This window comes from Dermochelys coriacea, chromosome 3 (genome assembly GCF_009764565.3).
Source record: "Dermochelys coriacea isolate rDerCor1 chromosome 3, rDerCor1.pri.v4, whole genome shotgun sequence".
NCBI classification, from domain to species: domain Eukaryota; kingdom Metazoa; phylum Chordata; order Testudines; family Dermochelyidae; genus Dermochelys; species Dermochelys coriacea.
In genome coordinates this window covers 47,403,658-47,424,655 of record NC_050070.1, presented here as the reverse complement: position 1 = coordinate 47,424,655, position 20,998 = coordinate 47,403,658, and the positions used below count along the sequence as shown (strand labels likewise).

Genomic DNA, 20,998 nt, shown 5'->3' with positions numbered 1-20,998 from the left:
AGTCCTTGGAGCTCTCCTGGGAGTGTCCAGCCCTTAACCACTGGATGCTTGCAGAAATGACCAGGTTTGCTATCCCAAAAGAGATAGTGTAAGTACTTGCTTGTTTGATTCAGATAAGGATCAACTCCTATAGGACAGCACAGCACTGAGATATATTTACAGTGAAAACAACCGTAAGTTTGTTATCAAAGGCTAAGATTTAAGAGAGAGTAAGAAGGATAACGATGGGAACAAACAGTACAACATGCTTCTTAGAGTATAAACTTGCACTATTTTTTATAAAGATTTTAGCCTGTTAATTTCACCTAATGCAATCTTCCAACATGCCTGGGATCCCTCTTTCATGAGTGCAGAAAGTGCTATCCTTTTTGCTTCTTCAGTGAAGGATCAAGAGGTGTCCTTTTGCCTTTTTCTTCTATCCCCACAAATTCGTTGTTTTGTCTCCAGAGTCAGGATGACCCTGTTGTTTGTTTCCCAGTGTGCTGACTCCAGGAAGCCTTCATGTACCCAGGTTGACTTTGTATACAAACATGGCTTCCATTGCCTTGGCTTGCAATGCTTAATTTATGTTTGAACTGAGGCAGACAGGTGAATATACATCCTTTGTCTGGCAAAAATCTGTTTGTCAATAGTGCTTTGAGTCTGACTTTAAAACATATATTCCAGTGTGTGTATATATACAATTAACTCCTTACATAATTTCAATATGTATATTTCACAATGATATGAATGATCTGTGAGATCCTGGCTTTCATTTAAGAATTTATGTGACATGATAAAGTTTGTGAAAGCAGCATGCTAGGTGTAGTGAGTTTGACAGGCCTGATAAGAGTTTGTGTTCTAAAAGAGTGAAACCTCTGCCAGTTGGCATTGAAACGGTTCTTGTGGTCACACTTACCAAGCGAAAGATGATTGACGCTAAGAGAAACTGAGGAATTACCTGGGGATAAAGTAAGAGATCTCTGACACCATTCTGTGAGAAATAAGCCTAACTAATATGGCAAAAAGAAAAGGAGTACTTGTGGCACCTTAGAGACTAATAAATTTATTAGAGCATAAGCTTTCGTGAGCTACAGCTCACTTCATCGGATGCATTATGGCAGTGTACTACATGCATTACTACATTAGCTTTCAGCACTAGGCTTCCATCTGTAGCTTTCTAGTAAGTGAAGGGATGACAGACAAGTAACTGGTTCTGTATTGTCAATGTCAGAATGGCTCGGCTGTACTGCCACTGGTGGAGGAAGAACTAAGAAATATTTATAGAGATATCTGTTCCACATGTGTGGCTGGAAGCCTGGAGGCTTCCACATGCCATCGCATGCCTTGCCACCTTCCCCTTGCACACATAGCTGCACATCTTTCTCTGGCAGGTGGATATGCAGTGGAAAAGCAAAGATTTCCAGGGATTAATATTACCCCTTTCATGAAAGGGGGTAATGTGGCCCTATCAAATCGTCAACATGGTTCTTAAGGAAACATGCATCGAGGGACTAGAGCTTTCAACATCAGCCATTAGGGAATTGATTAGATAAATTATGACTAAATATCAGTACAAATGAAAACTGAGCAACAAGGATTTAGTCAAAGTTCATTGCTCCCAAGTGAAGCTCATTGGACTAATTCACCTTCTGCTGAGATGTTACTTCTGTTTTAGTCCATTCCTATGTCTGGAGAATTGTTTTAGTCGGACTGTGATTGTCCTTTGAAAAAACCTACAATACAAGTGACTATACCGAGTCTAAGTCCGAGACTGCAAGTTAACCAACTAAGTCCGAGATTGCAAGTTAACCAACTAGAATTTTATATTCTATCTAGAGACTGATTCATATTAAGAGTGGAATCTCCAAAGCTTGATGGGATATTAGAATCCCTCCTACTGAAATGGACTTATGCTGAGAAGTTCAGATCTAAAACTAGATCTTCCCAAAGGTGAAGGCTGTATGGATCAGGTGTTCTGGTCAGGCCACATTTCCCATCATGTAGTAAAGATCAGTGTGGGCAGCATTTCCACCAGTAGGTGGAAATTAGTCTTAAGTTGTTTGTCTTGGTTTGGCGGGGATGGGGAGGGGTTTGGAGAAAGTTAAATCCTGCCTGTGTGTGCGTACAAGTTGTTACTTGCACTGTTCCAGTAAATGCTTTGACTTTTTTTAAGAAACTATTACAGTATATTAATGGGTTGATCTGGTTTTAAGAATACGCAGCAATGTTTCCAAAGTTACCTTAGCACATAGTGTTCTCTGCAAAGTTAGCCAGCTTCTCCAGACAAAATACAAGATTTTCATATAAAACGCAACTCAGTTGGCCATTTTAAAGAATACATTGCCCCCTGGTGTACAAAATGTTGAACTTTTCTTGCTTTTACTATTCAAAGGGTACTGTCTCTGAGGAGAGTATCTTCCACCATTTGACCCTCTTACCAACATCATCTGTAGCTTGCAGTGTTTGTGCAGTCATCACAGTCCCGTAAAGATTTGTAAGTTTTAAATAATAAACTAAACAGTTCAGTCACACAGGGATGCTACTTGGCTAAAGAGTAACTTTTGTAGCTATCTCTTGGTTATTTATGATTTGAGAAGAAAGTGTAAGGAACCCTACCTGGTGTAAATGCCTTGATCCATGCTTCTAGGAAGATTGGCCAGAGCATGGTAGGGTTGGAATTGAATTGAGGTTCAGTATAATCAAGTCCTTCCACATCCTGGACAGTGACGCTTAAAAATATGAGGACAGCTCCCCAGAGTAAACTCTCAGCCCATAAAGTCAGATATGGTGTAGAGAACCCTTGTGAATGTCAGCAATTGTGAAGTTACAAGATGTTGAATTAAAATGACTGTCCAGTGTAATGCTCTAATAAATTTGTTAGTCTCTAAGGTGCCACGGGTACTCCTTTTCTTTTTGTCCAGTGTAAGATATCAGTCATAAATTATGCTGTATCAATAATAAATTGCTGTACTGTAAAGAGAAGTTGGGTAAATGAAACATGTAGTTGCTGGAATGTTTTATTGACAGCCATCTAGAGCTTATCCTGCTAAGAATAGGTACTAATTAGACACACTGGAAGAGCTGCAAAATACCTCTTATAAAGTGGTTTTGAAATGGAAATGTGAACTATCTGCAAACCCCAGATTGGATCCACTTTCAGCAGAGGTCCAACTCAGAATACCAGTTCCAGACTCCAGTTCTGGACCCTCTCTAATTTATAGGGTGTAAAATCCTATTTAACTGTCCTCATAAGGTGAAAAGAATATAACTATATTGTGTTTTAAACAATGATTCCTGTTTTGTTTTTTTGCTGAATATCTCTAACAGTGTTCCTCAAATAGGGCCACTGTGGCCACATGCGGCCGCCAGGGGCTTTTCTTGCAGACAGAGCCTTGTGGGCAGTGATGGGGGGACATGGAGTGAAATGGCCCCTCTCCCAAGGCCACCAGCAGGGATTGGGTCCTGGCTGCTTTTGGAGCAGGCTGCAAGTGAGTTCCCCACCTTCCCTGGGGTGGTGGGCAGCAGGGTCTGGCCCTGGGCTCTAACCCTTCTGTTCCCCACTGCCTCTCCCGGCCCTCCAGCCATTCTCCCCATTGACTCTGGCCCCCACTGCCTCCCTCTCACCTCCCCATCCAGGGCTTAATTTGTCCCTGGGCTTGTATATTTGTAAATATTACTTTTCACAGCAGCAGACTTAGTAGCTAGCAAGTCTTGGGGGAAAAAAGCAACCAAAAGAGCAAAATAAACCCCAACAAAAAAGACACGAATGTGCAAAGCACCTTGTTTGTTTTTTCTGTTCTGTTTAGGTCTAATAAAATAGAGACAAGTGTACATTATTTTTATTATTGAGTCTTCAAAAAATCCCAACATAAATAAATTGCAATGATTTGGACATGTACATGTGCATATTTATTTGTCTTTCCTAAATTTAATTAGGAATTTTAGTTACAATTGTAACCATGGCCACCAGCAAGAGTTGGTGGCTGCACTCAGAGGCCACGGAAAAATTTGTTGCGAGAACCTCTGCTCTAGAAGCTGTTATAATGGCCTCCAGCCAATGTTGATTTGTCAGGGACTGGCTACTACTTTTTGTTTGTACAGTGCCTCGCAGAATTGTGTCACATGCTTCCTTGATCCGTAGGCACTAGCATAATAATAAACATGATTAATAATAATCTCTTATTTTGTGGTCTTGAATATCTTCTATGGCGTTATTGACATGAACTGTGACTGTATAGATCATTGTTGCAACCAAGGTCCTATAGTTGCACCAAATCTTGTACAAAGGAAGTCAAGTAAGGTGTCTATGGAAAGGTTGTAATTTGCTAGTTATGATTATACTGTCTGTACATATGTATCATTTTTGAAATTATGAATATTGGCTATGTACTTGTATCTGTGTGTTTGATTCTAAGTAGCGTCAGTGAAGCATTTGGTCAGCTTCTTGAGAAAGGACTATTCAGAGTAAGTGCCCAATCAAGAAACACTTAGCTGACAATGGACTTTGGGAGATGACAAGCCACATCTGAGCTTTCCTGGGAACATTCAAACTAACATGTAAACAATGGCATCAGCCTGCAAAAAGCTGAATCATTCATGGACGTGTGACTTCCCCAGGTGGCTACAAATTCCATCTTGTTGCTGTGATTTTGCACAGAAGAACAAAGGGGTTTCCGCCCACAAGAGAGAAAACATAAAAGGCCCTGGAAGCCTCTCCACTTTTGTCTTCAGCTGGCTCAAGAGATGGCCTCTCCACTCCCAAGAGATGCCTGAAAGAAACTGGAACAAAGGACTGTAACTACGGGGAGGGGGGCAATTGCTGGACCGAGGCCATAAACTACAACGTCGGTCTGAAAAGGATTGGGCCCAGAGCTAGTCTGTGAAAGAAGCTTATTGAAACATCTCTGAGGGTGAGATTTGCTGTACTCAGTTTCCTACTGTATTAGGCTTAGTTTTGCGTGTTTTGTTTTATTTTGCTTGGTAACTTACTTTGTTCTCTCTGTTATTACTTGAAACCACTTAAATCCTACTTTTTATACTTAATAAAATCACTTTTGCTTATTAATTAACCTCCAGTAAGTAAGTAATACCTGGTGGAGCAAACAGCTGTGCATATCTCTCTACCAATGTTATAGAGGTTGGACAATTTGAGTTTACCCTGTATAAGCTTTATACAGAGTAAAACAGATTTATTTGGGGTTTGGATCCCATTGGGAGCTGGGCGTCTGCTTGCTGGAGACAGGAGCACTTCTTAAGCTGTTTTCAGTTAAGTCTGCAGCTTTGGGGGCGTGGTTCAGACCCTGGGTCTGTGCTTGCAGCAGGCTGGCGTGTCTGGCTCAACAAGACTGGGTTCTGGAGGCCCAAACTGGCAGAGAAAACTGGCTCAGGGATCGTCTCAGCACATCAGGTGACTGTCCCAAGGGGGTCTTTGTGACTGAACCCGTCACACTTTCTTTGTTTTCTTTTTTGAGAGTCTGAACAAACACATTAGGTTACTGAATTAGGCTCTGATCCTTCTAACAACAAACATGGATTTGTTTCATTTATTCATCAAGATCTGTTTGGCTTTACAACTTACTTCCATGTTTATTTATGGTGACTTAATGGGTTACAAATATGGTCACAAAAAGTAAGGTTATAGGAACAATTCTCATTCATAATGGCTGTATGCTTTAATCTGGTGTGGACTGTATTCTAAAATATATTTGTGTGATTAAATATGAATTAAAAGTATTTAAAAATTACATCCTTAAACCGCAATTCTTTACCTTCCCATAGATCAGTATGACTTTCTTGGAGCCTTAAGGCTCCATCTAGATTATTATTAATTATATTTATTGCTTTGGTAGCCAGGGCCCCTAGTCAGGGACCAGGACCCCTTTGTGCTAGGTGCTGTACAAGCACAGTCGCTTTCTCAAAGAGTTTACAATCTAGAGTTAAAGCAGGGGTCACGATCAGTTTAGGTGTCGACAATGCTTGGGAAATACTTCTGTTTCTTGTCACTGCCACCATTGGTGCAACTTGTGACATGTTTTGAACAGCTCTCGTCATGAAATGAGGTTTAGAAAGTTTAAATTGAGAAGCAAAATAGTGTTCAATAAAGTGAAATGACCTGGCATGTCTTAGAGAAAATTAGTTTAATTTTGATTACGTTATGAGTATTTGAAAATCAGACTCTGTTGATGTATAATATTTTGGGAATGATAACACCTCCAGGCAAAGATGGGCTCTACTGCATGTCAGTGCATGCATATCAGTGCCTCTTCTAAAGTGCACATTAAATGAGGCATCATTTGATAGAACTCTGGCTCCTTAAGGCTGCATCAGCTTGGGCTATTACATACTCTGATGTGCACCTTTGTGGGGGATGCAGTAAGGAAAGCGGAAGAAACAAAACCCACCTAATTAAGAAATTCAGTTTAAAAACCTACATTAAGAAACAGTTAAGGTGAGTACCAAAGTTCAGATTGAGCACCCAACTTTAACTCTGCTTCCTTGTCTGTATGAATTACAACAGTTTTTAATTACATGATCTCAAATACTACACCAAGTCATAATTCCCCCCAGCCCCGACATCCATGTAAGGCGCATGAGGAGTGAATCAAAAGGCATTTTTTCCTATCACTAAAATGCCTCCTTACTTAGGAGTGTGCCCATAGCTGAAAGCTATGATGTCTTCAGTTCTGTTTCCACCTCTCTGCTGACTAGTTTTAATCCTTATTCACTTTGCAACTCTTACGTAGTGCAGTTTTGAAGCATGCTAGAAGAAGGCAGTAATATAACAACTTCATGTTACAAATGGGGTAACTGAGGCACAGAGAAATTAAGTGACTGTGGTGTCACAAGTAACTTGTAGCAGAAATGGAAACAGAACCCAGATCCTTGTAAATGTCATAGGTGTGGGTTTTTTTTTGAAGTAGCCTACACTGTTCTCAGAACAAATGTTTCAGAGCAGTGTGCTTCATTAGATCTGTAAATTGGGCTTATTTATATATGCTTCTCCACCTTTGACAAGTGCCTTGTGAACTAGAGATGGAAAAAGGTTTTTATTTTAGTGCCCATTTTCGATATTGGAAAGGCAAAACTGTATGATTAACGTAGCTGGCACTATAGTTCTGAAGGTCTGTATTCAGTTTTTGACCCCCATTAACCAGTGTGCAGCTCCTGATTCTGAAATTAGGAAAAAAATTCTGGCTTTTAGGGGTTTTGGAATTAAATTGCAGCACTCAATATTTTTTAATAAACTGCTATCTGAAGTAGACTTACTGATTAATTCAGTTCTGCACTTTGAAAACAGAAGCACACAATTTCAGGAGCTAAAGGAAAAAGTGAATAGGATGAGAAATAGTGGACTTTATCTGCAGCAAGGTAGATTTAAGTAAGATGTTCGAACAAACCTTCTCACTAGAACGAAAGTTGAGCTCTGTAGTAGGCTTCCAAGAGAGGTTGTGGAATCCCATCATTGGCCGTTTTTAAGAACAGGTTGGAGAAATCCCAGCAGGAATGGTCTGTGTTTACTTGGTTCTGCCTCAGAGCAGAGGGCTGGGCTAGACTTCTCAAGGTCTCTTCCCGCCCTACATTTTGATGCTTTTATACATTAGAAGCATGAATGTAAAAATTCTGTAGAGAATTTTTCACTTATTAAAGAAACTGAGTATATTAAAGAACATCCAAATCTCAAAATATTTGAATTTCATTGTCAGTCTGAGGATATGGCACATGAAAAATGTACTTCTACATGAGACCTAGTCAATCATGAAATGATAAAAAATATACTTAGTACATCTGTGTCCATTTATTTCTGAGAAATAACTTCTGAGATGCTAAGACCTGGACGAGGAGCAGGGAGATGCTGGCATGCAGGGCACCAGCTGCTAGGGGCAGGGTATGGTGTGAAAGAGCACAGTACACTAGCCACTGGGAGGACGGGAGTACAGGGGACACCCATCCACACCTACTGAGACTAAGTAGCTCCCCTTATTTTCCCTGAACCCTCTCAAATCTCCCACTTCTCTCTTCAGAAGAGAATCTCTTTTGTTACTGACTCTGGAGAAATTTAGGACAGTTTTCAAATATATATACAGATCAGCATGTGTCCTTTTTATATTGTACCTATAAAAGCTGCAAAGAATACACACATTCTTTTGAAGCACTTGAAGGAGAGGAAGGTGATCAGGAACAGTCAACAAGGATTCATCAAGGGCAAGTCATGCCTGACCAACCTGATTGCCTTCTATAATGAGAAAACTGGCTCTGTGGATATGGGGAAAGCGGTGGACGTGATATACCTTGACATTTTAGCAAAACTTTTTATACGGTCTCCCACAGTATTCCTGCCAGCAAGTTAAAGTAGTATAGATTGGATGAATGGATTATAAAGTGGACAGAAAGCTGGCTAGATTGTTGGGCTCAATGGGGAGTGATCAATGGCTTGATGTCTAGTTGGCAGCTGGTATCAAGCGGAGTGCCCCAGGGGTCGGTCCAAGGGCCAGTTTTGTTCAACATCTTTATCAATGATCTGGATGATTGGATTAATTGGACCCTCAGCAAGTTTGCAGATGACACTAAGCTGGGGGGAGAGGTAGATATGCTGCAGGGTAGGGATAGGGTCTGGAATGACCTAGACAAATTGGAGGATTGGGCCAAAAGAAATCTGATGAGGTCAACAAGGACAAGTACAGAGTCCTGCACTTAGGACGGAAGAATCTCATACACCGCTACAGACTTGGGACCAAATGGCTAAGCAGCAGTGCTTCAGAAAAGGAGCTGGGGATTACAGTGGACGAGAAGCGGATGAGAGTCAGCAGTGCGCCCTTGTTGCAAAGAAGGCCAATGGCTATGAGCTGTATTAGTAGGAGCATTGCCAGCAGATCTATTCAGCATTGGCGAGGCGAAACCTGGAATACTGTGTCCAGTTTTGGTCCCCCAATACAGAAGGGATGTGGACAAATTGGAGAGAGTCCAGCAGAGGGCAACAAAAATGATTAGGGGGCTGGGGCACATGACTTACAAGGAGAGGCTGAGAGAACTGGGGTTATCTAGTCTGCAGAAGAGAAGAGTGAGGGGGGATTTGATAGCAGCTTTCAACTACCTGAAGGGGGCGGTTCCAAAGAGGATGGAGTGAGGATGTTCTCAGTGGTGGCAGATGACGACAGAACAAGAAGCAATGGTCTCAAGTTGCAGTGCGGGAGGTCTAGGTTGGATATTAGGAAACACTATTTCACTAGGAGGGTGGTGAAGCACTGGAATGGGTTACCTGGGGAGGTAACCTCCATCCTTAGAGGTTTTTAAGACCCGGCTTGACAAAGCCCTGGTTGGGATGATTTAGTTGGTGTTGGTCCTGCTTTGAGCAGGGGATTGAACTAGATGACCTCCTGAGGTCTCTTCCAGCCCTAATAGTCTGATTCTATATTAAGACTATATTAAGACAAAAACAATTGTCCACTAGGTGGCAGAAGACACTTTGGGCAAGAAGATAACTCATAATGAGGCTTTGCAGAATTAGGGTTGTTTTGTGTTGTTGGTTTTTTTTTTTTTTTTTTTTTTTTAACAATTTTGACGGGTATTCTGTTTTTAAGACCTTTTTGATTTTTATCGATTTCAGATTTTCACAATTGCACAAAATTATGATTAAGGTTTTTTAATTTATAATCTATACTTTAGTAGTTTTGGTAAACTATGAAAGGGTCAGACAATTATTTAACGGCAGACACTGAGATTCAAAAGTTAAAATTTGATAACCATTAAAACACAAACTGTCAATATCACATGTCAAAACATAGAGAGTAAATATCCTTAAAGTTTAAGTTCTCAATAGCATTTTTCTTAATTTGCATATCTATACATTTTGATGATCATTGATGGAAATATTTGTTTGTCGGTTTGTATGTGTACAATGAAACTGACATTTACTGATTTAAAAATGTAATCCTGCCAAGCCTAATTATGAAGAGTTTTTTATGAAAATGCCAAGCATTGTTGGATTTAGATGCTGTTTTCACTCCCATAATTCGAAAGAATTCCTGTAATAAGAGTATTTCAGCCATTTAGTTAGTTTAGTGCTTTGGGGTAAGTAGGCTCCCACTCCTCCATTTAGCTATTGTATGTATTGCATATTATGGGCAGGGCCTGTTTTATAAAGGTTGTCCAACACTTCCATTCTCAGACCCTGCTTACAGTTGCTTATAACTTTTTGCCAAACTTTAACCATTTGGGCTAAAATTTGACATTGTGGGTGTCTACATCAGACTGAATTATTTTTCTGAAAATTTTCAGTCAGAATGGTTCAGCTATTTCTGAGAACAAGCCTAGGTAAATATATTTTGCTCATTAGGGGTGGGTGTGTGTGTGTGTGTGTATATTATAAAACAAACTTTTCTTTGAACAATTTTACTGTCCCCATTCTTTGAAGCAGGGACATTGAATTTGGCATGTGGTAGCCTTTGTGTTAGGGATGTGTCTTTTTGATATTCCTGTGAGAATCCACCCAAATTTGGCCAAATTATAAGCATTTGAAAAATTCCAGTTTGCACATGCTCATTAGAAACTTCTAGCAGCTAAAATATCTGAAGATTCCATCCTGACTGAGCATGCTCCAGCCTTTTGCAATGTCTAGTGCTTCCCAGACTGCATGCACCATTCCTACAGAGCAACTGAGCGTGCTCCCTCTGTTCACAACTCCCACTGCTGGCCAGACTGCACATGTGCTATCTCCACTGAGTGACTGAGCTTGCTGCATCTCCTAACAACTCCATGAGCAAGATTGTGCATATGCTGTCTCCACAGATCTCGTAGCATGCTCCAGCCCTGGACTACAGGGCACAGCTGGACTTTCCCTGCAGTGGCTACTCTGACAGTGTTTTCCCCAGGAATTGAAATGGGGGTGGGGGGTGTTCAAATTTTCAGGGTGGGAGGTCGGGGCCGATGAGTGAGACCATGAGGATGAAGGTGGGCTGTATGGCACCATAGTAAAAACTGAAAAATGTTTCATGACCATTTTATTAGATTTAACTCGTTTTAAAATCATCACACAAATTAAAGTTGGCTACTCAAGCCTTCTGTGAAGCACTACATCTACATCCTTCTTGGCTTCTTGTTAAAATTTTGCACAACTCTGTTAATGAACTTCTTGAATGCAGTGCATTCATCTTTGGTGGCTTCTTGGCCTCTTGTCTGGTACTTTCATTCCTTCAACTGATAGGCTCATTAGTTCATTCACATGATCAGGCAGAAGGTGACTTCTTTCAGAACACAAAATTCTGTTCAATGATGAAAAAGAACACTCAACTGTAGCTGTTGTGACTGGGAGTAGCAAGAGATGAATTCCTACTTCTTTCATCCCAGGAAACATATCACTAGTGGCTCGACTCAATCTTTGTGCTGATTTAAAAAAAAGAAGTTGAAGTCAAATCTTCATTCATTCGTCATGTGATATTCCACTCTGTGTTCAAATTCTCTATTCTGTCCTGAGCACATGGCAGTCCCATTGCTGGTCGTGCCTCACTTCACTCAACTGTTGGTGTTTTATAGGACAGAGATCTGTAAAAGCTACGTAGAAGTTGAGTAGAATCTAGAAGTCGCTGTTGTAGATTTTTAAGAATCAAGTTTAAGACAACTGAAAAAGTACACACGCACTTCTTGTCCTCTTCACTTAAGGATTCAATATAAATGACTTCAGTCAAGAAGCTGACTAATGACTTTGCTTCTTCCAGTACTTTTTCAATGGATAGCTCTCTGATCCAAATGTAGCTTCTATTGCTCGACAAGGATCTATTACTGTTGTAGCAGATGCCTGGATGGCATTGTTTAATGACCCAAGTGGTTTCAACAGTAGACTTACAAGAATGAGAATGGGAATAGTCTTCTCTGAATGTAGTAGCAAAAGTAATCCACCAGCCTCACTACTTAAATCCATCCCATCTTGGTAGATACTTTCCAAAGATAGTAATAACGGCTGAGTAATTTAAGAAAACAGCCAAGGATCGCTTATGAGAAAGCCAGATGGTTTTCCCAGGTTGCACTAATTTGAACTTCAGTCCCAGTGTATCTTTTTTATGTTTTCCAAGATATTCTGTCTTTTTGGACTCTGGCTGAAAAAAGAATATAATGAAGACATTAAATGTATAGCTTTTTAAATGTCTTTTGAAGAGTCTGCAGCTCGTCCTAGTGCTAGTTGGAGTAGATGGGCTCTGCAGTGTGTATAGGTGAGATTAGGGTTACACTTTTCTCTGAGCAAAGCTTGTACTCCACCATGTCTTCCAGAGAAGTCTGCAACTCCATCAAATGCACAAGCAGCCATCTGTTTGGGGTCCAGTTGACAAGCATTTAACTCTTGTAAGATGTGGGTTGTCACAGATGCAGCTGATGTGTCTTCTATAACTTGAACATCTAGAAATGCATCTACAGGCCTACCACTGACATCAAGATAACGTACACAATGACTTAATACTTGATGCCCATTTGCTTTGGTGCATTCATCAGCCATGTATGGAAATTTTTTGAATGTGGTGAGAGAGTTCTTCACTTTTTCAACCATTGACTCTTTCACTGTTTCACCACATGCTTCTAGCCAGTCAGCTGAGTTTCTTGAAGAAAGATAGTGAGCATTTGTCTTGTTCAGAACCAGTGTTCAGCTTCAGGATGAACAAGTGACAATGAACTTAACAGTGGCCTCCAGTTTGTGGTGTGTGATCTCTTGCTTAAATAGAAAGTATGATGCCACAACCATGTGTGTTCACATGAACTGTGTTGTGTCTCCAGCATTCTTAACAGCCTCATTAACACTCACTGGTGTTGTCTTTGGTCAGCGGAGACTCGGAGTTCAGAGGTGCTTTCACATGAGTTCACCTCCCAGGTGGGGGCAAGAAGGCACCTTGCTCATTCCTCCAGCTGCTCACTGTTCACTCTGGCCACTGTTGTTTGTCGTGCCATCATTCACTCCATCGATCTGTTGCCAATGGCCCTGTGCCGTCACCTTCTGCTGCCACCTGCAATTGTGACCTCTGTGAGTTGGTCTCTTGAGGTTCCACCAGCTCTGTGATTTCAGCTCTTAGTGGGGGAACCTCACTGCTAGTGCAGGCTGGGCTGTCTCTTCTATAGAAACACTGTCCCAAATCAGGTCTAAGTGCTTAGACCTGATTATCAGTGATTTCAACTGTGGTCACGTAACAAAACGATTCTCTATGGAGTCTAATCAGCTCTGTCTTTAAACAGTGGAGAGGGGCAGGTCAAATAGTACTTTGTGATGCAGGCAGACCATCAAGCAAAATACCTGTCCCCACCCTCTCTCTAGATGCCTTCAATCAGCACAGGCTAAGTACAGTTCTACTGCCCTTTACTCATACAATAAGAATAACAACATTTCACTACCCACCTGCCCCACATTCAAGTGATTTGTAACCCAACCCCAACGAAAATCTATCGCTTGGGCAACACAGCTCTGTTTGCTGGATATCTATGTAGATTAGGTGTGAATGTAAATACAATCTGGTCCTGACACCTGTCCCCCCCCCCAGCTCATCACTAGCTGTCAGGAAGAGCTCCATTTAGACTTTGCTTACAAATCAGAATTTGAAATTATTAGGTTGGCCAACATCACTGAAATGAATGCACTGACATTGTCCTAGAAAACAACAGCTGTATAAGGAAGCTAGTCTGTTCATACTTTTCAAATCTATTATACTTTTTCAGATGCACGTATTTTATCATACATGTTGTATGCTTTTAAAGTGTGTATTAATATTTCAATTTCAATTCACATTTTCAAACAATCACTAAATTGGCAACACTGCATGTAACTAGTTCACAAACTGTGGGGGAGGGTGTTGGAGAAATTCAGGGGGGAAAGGTGTAGGAAAATCCCTGGGCTATCCCCAGCTGCTCTGGGCTGGGGTGGATTTGAGCACTGGAACTGAAAGCAGGGGGCTTGTCTCCTCTGCTTTGTGACCCCCTGCTGGCACCCCGGTAGCGTGTAGGAGGAAGCCATCTAATTTGAATGCAGAGGGGCAAAAGCCAAACCAGGGCAGAGGGAAAGGAGTTGACTGCAACAAGGAATGTGATGAGAGTGGGTCCATAGTTTCTGGAACTAGGTTTCCATCATATACAGGGTTTACAGTTTGGTTCAATGGCTCTCAGCACCCCACTATACAAATTGTTCCAGCGCCCCTGACTGGGTCTGGAAGCAGAGAGGGAATCTGAGATTCTGTCGGTCTGGGCAAGGTATCATGTCCACGACCCTGGAGGTGACGTATCCATTGTGTAGAGTAATGGTGAAACCAGATGTGAGTTGCTGTGTATATTTTTAGTCATGACAATACCAGGCATTCTGAGAGGAATGAGAAGATATTCAGATAAAGCAACAAAAATGTGGGTTGGGGGCTATAGGGAAAGATTAATGGAACTAAATATGGTTCTTTGATCCATTAACATACATCTAATTTTTCAGTACCCTGATCAACAATAGGTCTTTCATTCCAAGTAGAAAACCTGGATTGAGAGAGACTTGTAGATATTGAGAGTGTTGCATGTGTCTTCAGTAGAATTCCTTTCTGTGAAAGAGGTTACAGTATTGGACCTAAAGAATTTTTTTTTCTTTTCACTAGCAGATTTAATTGAGAGTAATTAATTATCTGGGTGAAATTGACTAATGGTATTTCTTCTATCCCTGACCATCACAGGAAAGTTTTAAGGATGTTCATGGACCTCCTCTGAGAGTTTCTTCTCATGAGAGTTTAACTTCATTTGAGATCACTTGGTGTTCCATGCATGGGGTGGCTACAGAACTGAGTCCTCTATGACTGAAGATATGGGCATTGGAAGACTCTCTCTTTAACAGTGATATAGTTGTAAGCAGATTTTGGTGCCTTTCATACCACATAAACAGCCTGAGAAGACTTGAGCTGGAAACCAGTGGGAAAAAATTTCAGCTTGGTCAATTAGGGCTTTATTTGCCTATAGTCTTTTTGTCACTGTACAAGATAATACAGCCCTCCCTTAAAAATGTTTTCTGTCCCCCATAAAAGTCTTGACTCTCAGTTTGCTCTTTTTGTTAGCAAAAGACCATTATTTCCAACAGTCGTGAAGAATCAAAGACGCTTGGCAAAAATCGCATCAAATAAATCAAATTGCTTTGGACTTGATAGAACAAAACAAAAACACCATCCCATCCATGTCTGCTCAAGTTTCAATACAATCCTGGGGTAGAGAGCAGAACCCTACTCAATGTGAAAAGGAATCCTGTTATTGGGGTTAGTAATCAACCACCTGGGAGAATATAAAACTAAAATTATAGGTGGCCACGGAGATGCAGCAATGCTGCTAATTTTAAAGATTTAAATCCAAATAAAACATTATGGTAGTCTCAGGTGGTAGCATCCATAGACATTTGGACCTCATTAGGGGAATTGTAAAGCTTAGAGCTGCTTCCAGTAATACTCAATTTAGTTGGCTAAATTAAAACTGAACTAATCTCCTTTCCATAATGTGTTTTATGCAAGTTGCATAAAACTCCTTCATTAGGACTCTTGTAGGAGAGAGAAGCTGGGGTATTATACTTCAGTCAGTCAAAACACATATTCTGTGCACATAACTCTGAAATCTGGCCATTCCCAGTTAGTTTGGTAAGGGTATTTCCCTATATTGTAGAATGATGCAAGACCTGACTGTTTCAAATCCATATAAAAAAAATCAATCATTTTGAAGGGTATATGGCTTCAGATATATGCTCTATAATTTTGCTGAGGAAGATGAAAGATGTTCAGTGACACTGAATTGTGTTCAAATAATTGCTTCAGTGTAAAAGAGGCAGTGTTAAATCTTTCATCCTCATTTTGTCGTGTCCTCCATTTATTCTTCAGTCACAGAAATGGTGTCCTCAGCTTTCAGGAACTAATCACTCAACTGCTCAGAGAGCTTGTACAGCATTTGACTGGCCAGTTACAATATGCCAGTGACAATGGAGAAAACTACCCCCCAGAATGGAGTTGGCAACCATAGATATTCAACAAATAACAAGTGAATATTAAGTTTAAAAAAACAACCAAACTTAAAAAACAAAACAAACAAAAAGCCCACCTGATTAAAAATTGTTAGGGTAGGGATTATGGATAATGACCTTTGGAAATACATGTTATGTTCCACATTCTACAAGCAATAGTCACACACACACAAATCACTGTAATACTTTCAAAACATAAGTCTAAATATTTATTCAAAATTAATTAAGATATTGCTCGATCTCATCACCTATCTGCTTTTTTGGTTTTAAATTGGTGCTATATTTTCTCCATTCTTAATATTATTTTGCAGTTTTCCATAATTTATTGAGAAGTAATTGTCAGTGATACAATAAAAGTTTGTCAGAGTGGCTAATTTGTGTATGCTCAAATTTACCATGTATTTTACTGTAGATTTTGTTATAATGCTACAGCAAACATAGTGCCTTTTCATAAAAAGTTGGGTGTTCTGGCCTCTGTGCAGTCACAATAACTCGATTTGTGTTTTGCAATCTTAGTAATTGCACATATCTGAGTTTAAACAAAACAAACAACCTCCCTCCACCAAAACAACTCCCTCCCCACCTGCCATAGTGCTCTTTTGGCTTTTTTTTGTGACTTACTAGTTTCCCCAGCTGGGCCTGGAGTCAGTACAGCACTTCAAATGCTTGAGTACTTCGCTGATTAGGGACCCTATTTACTCTGCTGGTTTTGTGTCTTGTTCTTCAATAGGTATGTGATTTGTACATGGTTTCTATCACACTTTGTAACCAATTTCTTGTGCTTGTCACCTTTGTTCCTCTTGCAGCTTCACACATTTTCTAATCTCTGAAAGTACTCTCTGCATTGGGTGGGAAGTGTGGCACTGCAAAGTAAGAAGGTGGTTGTCCTGTGAAAACCATCTTACAGGGCCAAGAAGTAAGATGTGCAGGGATTGACTAGAACAGGTGAGTGTGTGGAAGGACCGAAGTGATGGAGCTGCTTTTATCCTCTGTGGAGTAAGGAAGCTGTTTACTTTCTCCAGCATACTGTTAATCAGGCATCATGTCAGATGCTCACTTCCTCCAATTTAACCTGCTTGTAGTGCACAGAATCGTATGGAGGGTGAGAGGTCTTTAAAAACAAAAACAAAACCCCCCCACAAAAACTAAAAGATTGCCTTCCCTGATATCATCATTAAGGACCCATCATCATGCAGACTCCACCCCTAGGAGGGGGAGGGATGAAAGGCTGCATATGCCACTGCATATGTCCAGCTCAGTTTCTCTCGCTGAGCGCTGGTGCGAGGATTTGGCACATATTGCATGCAGTCTTGAGAAACTTTTGAATCTCTTTTTTAAATTTTGTTTTTTTTAAATGTGGTGTCAGGGCCTGGGAAGTTAAACATAAGAAATACATTAAATACTGTTAGACATGATTTTTAAAAAATACCATAACCAAAAAGTTCCAAGTCAAAATTTCCAATCAGATCCATCCTGCTTTTCTTACTGTAACAACTGCTACCATTCAGATCCCTAAAATTACCCTCTGTTAAGATAATCTCTGCATTCATTATTGGATACAACAAGATGGATTCAGGACACAGGTGATTCACCCCATACTTAGCATTTTGGTAGATTTTGCCAGTAGACCTGATGTCAATACAAGTTGTATACAACTTAATAGGAAATTACTTTGGTTGTTGCTTAGTCCCTGCCTTCCACCCTTCCCCCCCCCCCCCCTTCTGCCTACTACAGAAATTGACCTGTGTGGTTACTGAATAGTTGTGTGGTTTTTTGTTTATATTTTTTGTAAAGAAGAGTTATTGCTTCAAGTCTGCTTTAAAGCTGACGCTAATTATACTAAATAAAAAATGTAACAATGCAATCTGACTTTCTTAAAGATAATCAACTAAAATCAAGGGCCTGAGCTAGCATTTTGTGTTCAGGCAAAACTCTCATCGACTGCAGTGTGGGAGTCTTGCCTGATTAAAGGTATGCAATACTGGGCCCCAAATTATAAAATCATCTCATACATTCATTGTAATGAGAGCTTGGAAGACTGTTAATCCAAAAATAAAATTATATGAACAAATCACTTACTGAATGGCTATGTTATATTTTCAAAATTAGTATTTTTTTATGCTTCATTCATATCGTATTGAGGGGCAGGGTGTTTTCTTTTTTTTTTTTTTAAAATAACCATGTATGATTCTCCTAAATGGCAAGAGTCTCTTTGGAATATAGCTGTTTATTTTTATTGTGCTCTGTTTAGTTTTTCTAGGGGGAAAAAAGTTACAGATGCATAATTGTAGCCATCTGTTGTGTTTTAAGTCCATTCTAGCCCAAAAGTCTAAGAAGTCATGGCAACTACTTATAAAAACAATGGCAATAATATGAACTCACTATGGTTACTGGTGAAACTTTATTTTCTGCCCAAATGAAGTAAGTTTCCTTAGAGAATTATCTTAACACTTTTTATTTTTTTTATTAAATTTGCCCATAATATGATCAGCATCTCAAATAAGATTGTCATATGGCTGTCTACTTGATGGCAAACCAGCATTTCTCTCGGATGTAGGACTTTGTTGTCACTCAAAGCCAAACATCAAGAAAAGCCTCTGTGTTTCAAAGTCCCTCTTTAAAATATATTTTTCTGGAATGAACTGAGAAAAAATTCGTTAAAAATAATCTGTTAGAGCTGGCTGAATAATAGTTTATTTAACCAATTTTATGATAGTTTTCAAATACATTTGAATATTTGCCTGATCATTCACCCAAATTACACAGCTGGCTGAATAATTCATGAACATATTCAGCACATTTATTCAATGAATTTCATGAATACATTTCAATGATATATTTGACAGATTTTTTTTACCCGCTATTAGTCCCTCTCACACATATATCTATTATTCTTATGTATTACTCCTGGGGGGGGATTCTGCGCCTAAAAATTATGCAGATTTGGTTTGTCAACATAATGCAATATAATCACACTAGTTTCAATTGTTTTGGTGTTGTTTAAACTACAATACAGAAAAAAGTCACAATAACTATTCAGCATTTCCTAAACACATGAAAGTTAAGTTACAAATACTTGGTAACTAATACCCTGCATTCCAGTGTTTAATCATGGATTTTCATTTAAATTGCATTACAGAATACCAAACAAAAAAAAAAGTAGAATGTCATTTTAAATTGCTCAGACTTTCACACACGAAAGTCGTACAGTTTTGCTAATCATTGTCCTGGACCTAGCTGGGTACTTTGAGAAGTACTTGGTTCTGATTGTCCTGACATTTTATTGACTGCTTGGTAAATTATTTATTTGCCCTCAAAAGTTTTTCTTTTTTTTTTTTAAACGGGTACATAAAAATCTAATCCCATTGTGCCACTTTGGCAAAGGGAAAAGAGTGAGAGAGTGCATAGATCTTCCTAGTTGATTCCCTTACTATCATTTATAAGGCTTTACATCACTCTGGCAATGTCGGGGCCTTAAAACTTCTACAGATTTTTATGCTCCTGTGGGAATTGACTGAGAATGGGAACAGTTAATTAACAATAGAATAATTAAAAATTGGCACAGAATTCTGTCAGGAGTAATATATGGACACATTGGCTCAGAAAAGAATAATTATTCTTTGAGTGCTTGCACATGTCCATGCCAATGTAGGTGTGTGCGCTCCCTGAGCACAGTTGTCATATTTTTTCCCTTAGTGTTATCTGTTAGGTTGGCTCTAGCGCCCTCTGTCCCACACACTGATAGCGCCAGTATAAAGGGCCCTGCCGAGCCCTCTCCCTTTCAGTTCCTCCTTACCACCGGTAATGGTTGCTGGAACCCCTCAGTGCTCAGACAATCTTTGTCTTGATTGTTTTTTTTCCTCCAATCTTTAGTGTAAATAGTTGTTGTAGTTTCAGTATTTAGATATTTTTTGAACGCCTCTGTGCTTTGTTTGTGGCGTTGTCCACTTTCCCCGGTGCCGGGGTGTCCTTGGTCACCAGTTCTTTGTTTTCAAACCCTGCACTTCCTGCAGTAAGTCTGTGCCTTTGAGCAACCTGCACTTGAGCTATCTCAAGTGCTTGGGGGAAGCTTATGGGGGAGACTGCTGCCAGATTTGCAGGGACTTCAAACCCCGGACCAAGAAGGACCAAGACACTCGACTGAAGGTCCTCTCATGGAGGCAGCCTTAAAGACATACCTCAGAGCCACGCTCGGACTTGGGACAAAGTACCTCAGCTTTGGTGCAGAGCACTCCTCCATCAACCCATGACTCTTGACACTGGTCATTTTCCCCGGTGCCCAAGAAGAAGCATTGCAAACATCAAGACAAGCAATACCAGTACCAAGGGTGAAAGAAGACAGGGAGACAGCGAGATCTGGGTCAGGCTGCTCTTCTCCCTGGCACCGCATCATCAGGTGCCTGCAACTCCAGTGCTGTAGCAAGCCCCTCACATACCTACAAAAGGGAGAAGCCTCAGAGCAAATGCACCAGCCGTCAACTCCTGAGGCTTTTGCATCTCCCAGGGACCTTCTTATCCTATCGGTGCCAAGGTCCTTGAAGGGTCAACTCTCAGTGCCATCGCATAGTATGGAGCCAGCCCCAGAACCTCACCTGGTGTCCTGGCCATTTTCCCAGGGAATACCCCCGGTTATCACCTTGGTGACTCTCCAGCACCTCGTGGTATGGCACCACCCTGGTCTCTGCACCACAGCTTTCCATCTTAATTGGACTTTGAGGTGGACTTGTATTCCCCTTCTCAGCACAGCCAATTTCATTGCTCTCAGTGCCATTCATATCCCACCCATGACCCTGACTTATGCAAAGCCTCCAGGCATTTGGCCACCAGGTCCATGGGGACTGCCAGCTATCCAATGACTGTTTTGGAACCCTTGATGGTTTACCGCACTGTAGGGCATCCCCTCCAGATGCTCCTATTCTGTTGTCTTGGTGGTCCAGGCGCCCCGGCACTGTGCAGAGAGGCTATGAATCTGGACTCTGATACTGAATATGGCACCAAGACTTGGGAGGAAGCCTAGCAGGC

The 20,998-nt window shown here is 40.5% G+C and overlaps 1 long non-coding RNA gene across 6 annotated transcripts in view; it reads left to right on the top strand.

The window, feature by feature from the left end:
* LOC122459258 overlaps positions 1–18,050 on the top strand; it is a 49,671-nt gene extending 31,621 nt beyond the window's left edge. For 3 of the 6 annotated variants that reach the window (XR_006279805.1, XR_006279808.1, XR_006279807.1), the window contains 3 exons: positions 2,375–2,476; positions 14,658–14,825; positions 16,783–18,050. This is a non-coding gene — a long non-coding RNA (uncharacterized LOC122459258). The remainder of the gene's footprint in view (positions 1–2,374; positions 2,477–14,657; positions 14,826–16,782) is intronic. The other 3 variants (XR_006279804.1, XR_006279806.1, XR_006279809.1) reach the window with 1 other exon arrangement.
* Positions 18,051–20,998: the final 2,948 nt, after the last annotated feature.